Raw genomic sequence first — 6000 nt, 5'->3', positions numbered from 1 at the left:
TTCATACACGCACGCACTTTAATACAATATAATATATTTACTTTATTTGCTTACTCAAAGTACAGTGTTTCAACATAATACACAAACTCACACGTATTTCCCACCGGGATAAGCTATGGAATTCCATTTGCTTCGATCCTGACACACTTCTCTTGTTTCCTCCACATTCATTAATCGTTTCATACACGCACGCCGGTGCAGAGTAGATCTTACTGAATCTTTTCTGAGGACATCTCCAATTTGGTCAATGTAAGTCCTTCTAGGTCTTCCTCTGCCAGTCCTACCACCAACTTTCGCTTTATATACTGCTTTCGTAATCCTGTATCCTTCATCCGCTCTATGTGTATTCATCATCATCATCAATTTAAGAGCCACGCTCTTGTCGGTGTAGCATTTTCCATTTCAGTCTATCAAAGGCCAATCCTTGACTTCCTAAGACACGACGTTAACCTTTTCTTTAATCTGTTCCATGTAAGCTCTTCTTGGTCTCCCCCTTCCTCTCTTTCCTTCTGGCACTCTAACACCCCTCTCTCTTTCTCTCTCTTTTTCTTCTAACTCTTTCTTTTCTTCTATGCGTATTAAAGTTATTTTAAAACCCAAACCTAATTGTTTCTGGAAATCTGAGCCGCAGGAGGATACCTATTACATCTTATCAGCTTGATTACAGATTACGAGCGGTAAGCATTGTCTGTCTATCTGCCGGTAAGCAACAAAACCTTTACCTACCTAGGTCTTTTGTTTCTGCTAATAGAGAGCCCATAGTGAGTTTTCAATTCGCCGGAGGATATGTCATGTTGGGTTTGATGACAGTCGACGTGTTGCCAATACTGTATTTTCGTTCCCTATTCAGCACCTACTAACGCCGGGGAGCCGTGGTAGCCAAGTTGGCAGAACGCTTGCCTCTCACTTTTAGGTCGCAGGTTCGAATCCAGCACAGGCCTAAACCAATGATTGTCGAATTTGTTTTCGAATTCATGTTTCGATAATAAATGATTATCACGTGCTCAGCGGAGTAGGACAACATCGTGAGGAAACCCACATTCCTGAGAAATGCATTTTCGGAGGTATGTGACTTAACCTGTATTGGGCTGGTTTTCCTTTCGCGGGCTGGAAGGTCTGTAAAAAACCGCTTCTGTAAAAAACCGGACCTGTCAAATCTTCAGGTTAGGTAAGCGGACCCTGTGAAAAACGGGATAATGCTAGGGAGATGGTTCAGTACCTACTAAACTGTATACCAGTTTTGCCTCTTTACGAGACTGGGAGCGAATAAAAAACAGAATACGTTCAGCTCCTTATCTTGCCGAGCACGTCGATATTGTGGCGTCCCTTGCATGTTGGTGTGGAATAAGGAATTGTACTACATATAAAACAGTAAAACCTCGCCCCGCACCTATGAAGGACTTTCCAGGTTACGTTCCCCAAAATTAATATAGATGGCGTTGTCGAGATAATTACGTATTTTCTTATTACTCTGGTACATATTTATTCAAAAATACAATGTAATGGCAGAAGCATAATTATAAAAATAATTATCATGTAATTATCACGTTAAATCTCTACAGCGCCATCCATATTCTTTTCGGAAAACGTAGCTTGGACAGTCCCTCAATGTTTAAAACCATTTAGGTATCTCACAAAAAAGAAGTTTAATTATAATCGCTTACCTATTTCAAATGTTGTGTTACGTTAATCTTAATGTTGCGTCTGTGTTGGGTAAATTGTTCCTATTCCACATAGAAAATATCATTTACAACGTTTTAGGACCAACTCTCCTTCATTTTTCGCTCGGAGTAAACTACCCCAGATGATATTCAGGCGATTAGAATACAAAAATGATTAAAAAGTGTGAACTAGCCCGCAGGCCAGATGTTATTGATTGGACGACAAAAAAACCTCTGTCGTACCTATGTTCGTAGTATCATGTCATAGATTTATTAAAAGCTCTGTAATTTTGATATTTTGACATATCTTAAACCCATTATGGGTTTCAGTGTCGTAATGTAAGAATTTTATAATATGTTTTGTAATGAATAAATAAATAAATAATACATAAACTCATGCCTATTTCCCACCGGGGTAAGCAGTGACTGTAGAATTCCATTTGCTTCGATCCTGACACACTTCTCTTGCTTCCTCCACATTCATCAATCGCTTCATATACGCACGCCGGTTCAGAGTAGATCGTATTAAACCTTTTCTAAGGATATCTCCAATTTGGTCATCGTAAGTCCTTCTCGGTCTTTCTCTGCCAGCCCTACCATCAACTTTCGCTATTATCCTTCATCCGCTCTACGTGTCCAAACCAACTTAACATTCCCTTCTCAATCTTAGTCACTATATCGCCATAACACCACATCTCTATTTTATCACACTGTTTCTCACTCTATCACTGAACTTCACACCGCAGATGCTACGCAAAGACCTCATTTCTACGGCATTGATCCTAAATAAATAAATAATAAATAAATAAATACATATTATTATGTTTACTTTTTTGGAATAATTGATGAGCGGAATTGTTTCTGAAAATATCTTTATTCACTAGATAACATAGTTATACTTTGAATCGTAATTTTTATTACATAACGAACGTCGCATCCGCCTAAAACTACTGTAGCTTCTCACTTGTATAGTCAAAGAAAAGAATAAGCACACGACCTTAGACGTTCATAATAAAAATGAAATATAGTTATACAATTCAGTTGTGTTAAGTCTGATTGTTAAAATTAAATTCTGTGCAATAAAGTATTATTTGATTTGATTTGATTCAGTAATTTGTCAGGAAGAGATACATTCCTGATATAATTGGCTTCGATGTTAAGTTCGCTCCAATAAACCATAATAAGTCAGTAGTTCCTAAGTGCCAATTACAATTTGTTCTCTGTTATCTGTAAACTCTACATTGAAGAGAACACCACAAACGCTGAAACAATGCTTCAAGCAAAATGCGAACAACGGTCCATTTTGCACGTGTTTGGAATTACGCTGGACAATTCGACATGCGGTGTAGACGAACGATAACAATACATAGATAGACACTTTTTAGAAAAAAAAAAAACAAGCACAGTTGTCGTTTTGAATCCATTCATTTGCCGATCGCACATCGTAACTAACTGATTGTTTTAGACGAGCTTCGAAACCGGTTAGAAGCGGATCGACCCGGCCACATGGGGTAAATCACACAAATAGGGCCATACGTCTAACAGACACCCCTCGCTATACAAACACCAACCATTATAAATCGTAAACGTTATTACATTGGGTCTAAAAGCGGTTAACTAGTGAACTAAGGAAAAAAACCATTGAATGAACGGTTGTGTGTTCCTCTGGCATTTTGACGATAGTTGTCGTACGCTAAGCGTGGTGTGTTCATGTTTTTTTGTGTTCACAAGGTGTTTCTTTAGCATAAGGTGATTCGTAAGGTTTGCGCAGGACGGGACTTGCAGGTGAGACCTTTATACTTGGCTTCACTTGTTTGACAAGGGGAGAAACATTTCCGACAGTTTTGGCTCCGATTTTCAGTTCGCTCTAATAAACCAGATTGAATAAACCAATGTACTCTTTATTGGCTACCAGGAAAAGGCAGGAATAATTTGTATACTTAATATATTTTTAAATAAATTGCTCTCCCCAGTTATATCCGTGTGGGTGAACAGAGCCACAGATTTCTGGGACACAATTTGCAGCCACATTTGGTATTGTAATTCCTAGATGGATATGGTGAACCATTATGTTGAGAGCTTACCACTCCATCGCCTTACATTGTCATTCATCTTTTCTAGATGATTTTTAGTGTCTAGGAAGCGCTTTTTATGATGGCTATGTCAAGATCTACTGACATAGTCAGTGGCTGGGGGTACCGTGTCATTTTCATATCGTTTGGTACTTTTTTTCTGCCAAGAGATTAAACCATGCGTCGATGTGTATATCAACGGATGTGTGTCTTGAAACTTGCGCCAACTGTTTCGATCTGCGATGAGTTTCTCTCGACTTTTGTGGTCAATGCCAAATGCTGTCATACCCTTCTTAGCGCAGTTCTCTCCTCTCCTCTCCTACTCTTCTTTTCGCGTTTGCTTCATCACTAAAACTTGGCGTGACATATAGTGGTCGTCGTCTCATACCGTCTATATTATATCGTCTTTCTACCACAGTCTAAATACGTACAGATAATTCATCATATTAATCTTTTTATAAGATTCGCCTGGGACATATTTTTTTACTTAAGCACTTACTACAGTCTACATTGTTATGGCGAAACATATATTGTACTGATATATAATGATTTTGTTAACTTATACACCATGTTTTACAAATATAGACTATTTATTATATTCTATAAAATAGCTGCAGTTTATGGTTTTCATTATTCCCAATTCAATTGAGAATTATTTTTTTGTTACCTTACTTTGATATTATTATTAGACTTAGTAAATAATTACTTATGTACATTATGTTATGCCTGTTAGTTATTTCTTATATTTGTAAAGTTACAGTTTCCAATTACTTTGTTTAGCTAGTTCACATTACCGTGTAAATTGTAACTTTATGGATTCTGTTTACAATTTTAGTTAGAATCGTGACTAATATTCTGATGTAAAAATATACTTAGATACCTATTGTATTATAGTTTTTGTGTCTACTACAAACTTTGTACTACTAAGCATACTACAACTACTTGGTACGTTTGGATCGTGCAGAATCTTTTTTATTTTTTTGTAATAATCAAAATTATAAAACGGGTGTGGTTTTTCCTCAGCTAAAGTCGTGGAGGTTTTATAGAAACATCAGGGGTTTCAAAATTTATTGCAATCTGACATTTACGCATATCAGAATCAGAATCAGAATCATTTATTTATCCCCCAGGGGGTTTAAAAACGCCATATCAAAGCAATTCATCTAAAAACAATAATGCTATTTAACATTTCTTGACTTTGCGCACTTTCTTTTATATAAGCAAATGTCAAGTTGCTTTTTAGATGAATTGCTTGTAGCTCTACCATATTAGAGATAACAAGCGTCAGTTTATAATGTTTTGTTTTAAAAAAATAATCTTTAAGTAAATTAAAACACATAATAACGGATTCTTACCGCGTTTAAAGTAGGGATATGAGACTCCCGATATTTCGACACTGTTGCAAGTGCCATGATCACGGGATGACTGAGTAAATCTTTATTGATTTTTTTGATATCGATAATTTTCAAGATATTGATTTTTTCTTTTATTTTTAATCTTTTGGTTTCAGAATGATACCAGACCACACATCCGTGTCAAAGGCCAGCGTGCTACCCAAGCAAAGAGCTCATGAAGTTCACATGGCTCTTCTCGAGTTACTGTCCAAAGACCCTCGATATTGTGAAGTGAGTAAGTCCCAGTTGAATCGAGCCCTTATAGCATACGTCTATAGAGGCTGTAATATTAACTACTTCAATAATACGATCTCCTCTAGCGGAAACCCACGCGGTGTTTTTAAAGAACCCAGTTAATTCATTTTGCCGAGAAATATGATAAGACCATTGAAGTGAAGTTGCTCTTAGATAAATTGAATTTTATTTTTATACTTTGTAAATGTAGAATTTATTATTAGTTTTAAACTAAGCTCCTTGTGGGAAGGTGTAGAGGAGAGATTATTAAGCAATTTTATTTTCTCGTTTCTAATTTAAATAAAGAAAACGTAATAGTATCATAATGGGCAATTGAAATCTGACGCAGCCAAAGTAGTTATGTCTAAAGAAATTATTCTTAGTAAAATTTCAAATCATTGAATGCAGGGACTTTCCAGGCTGCGTTCCCCAAAAAATGTATAGATGGCACTGTACAGAGTTTTCTTCGTTTAACCTTCTAATTTCATGGATAACAGACATATGCATTATCTTTGTTTCTGGGTATAAATAATGACCCTTGTTATTACACCCAGGCAACACATCTTCCACCCATTAAATGGTGTGCTCACATGCCCGCTATGTGGTTGTATAATTGGTTATCGGAGTTTAAGCAGTCGC

Source organism: Pectinophora gossypiella, chromosome 16 (assembly GCF_024362695.1).
Source record: "Pectinophora gossypiella chromosome 16, ilPecGoss1.1, whole genome shotgun sequence".
Classification (NCBI taxonomy): Eukaryota; Metazoa; Arthropoda; class Insecta; order Lepidoptera; family Gelechiidae; genus Pectinophora; species Pectinophora gossypiella.
The sequence above is the reverse complement of the archived record's forward strand: the minus strand, read 5'-3'. Positions refer to the sequence as shown.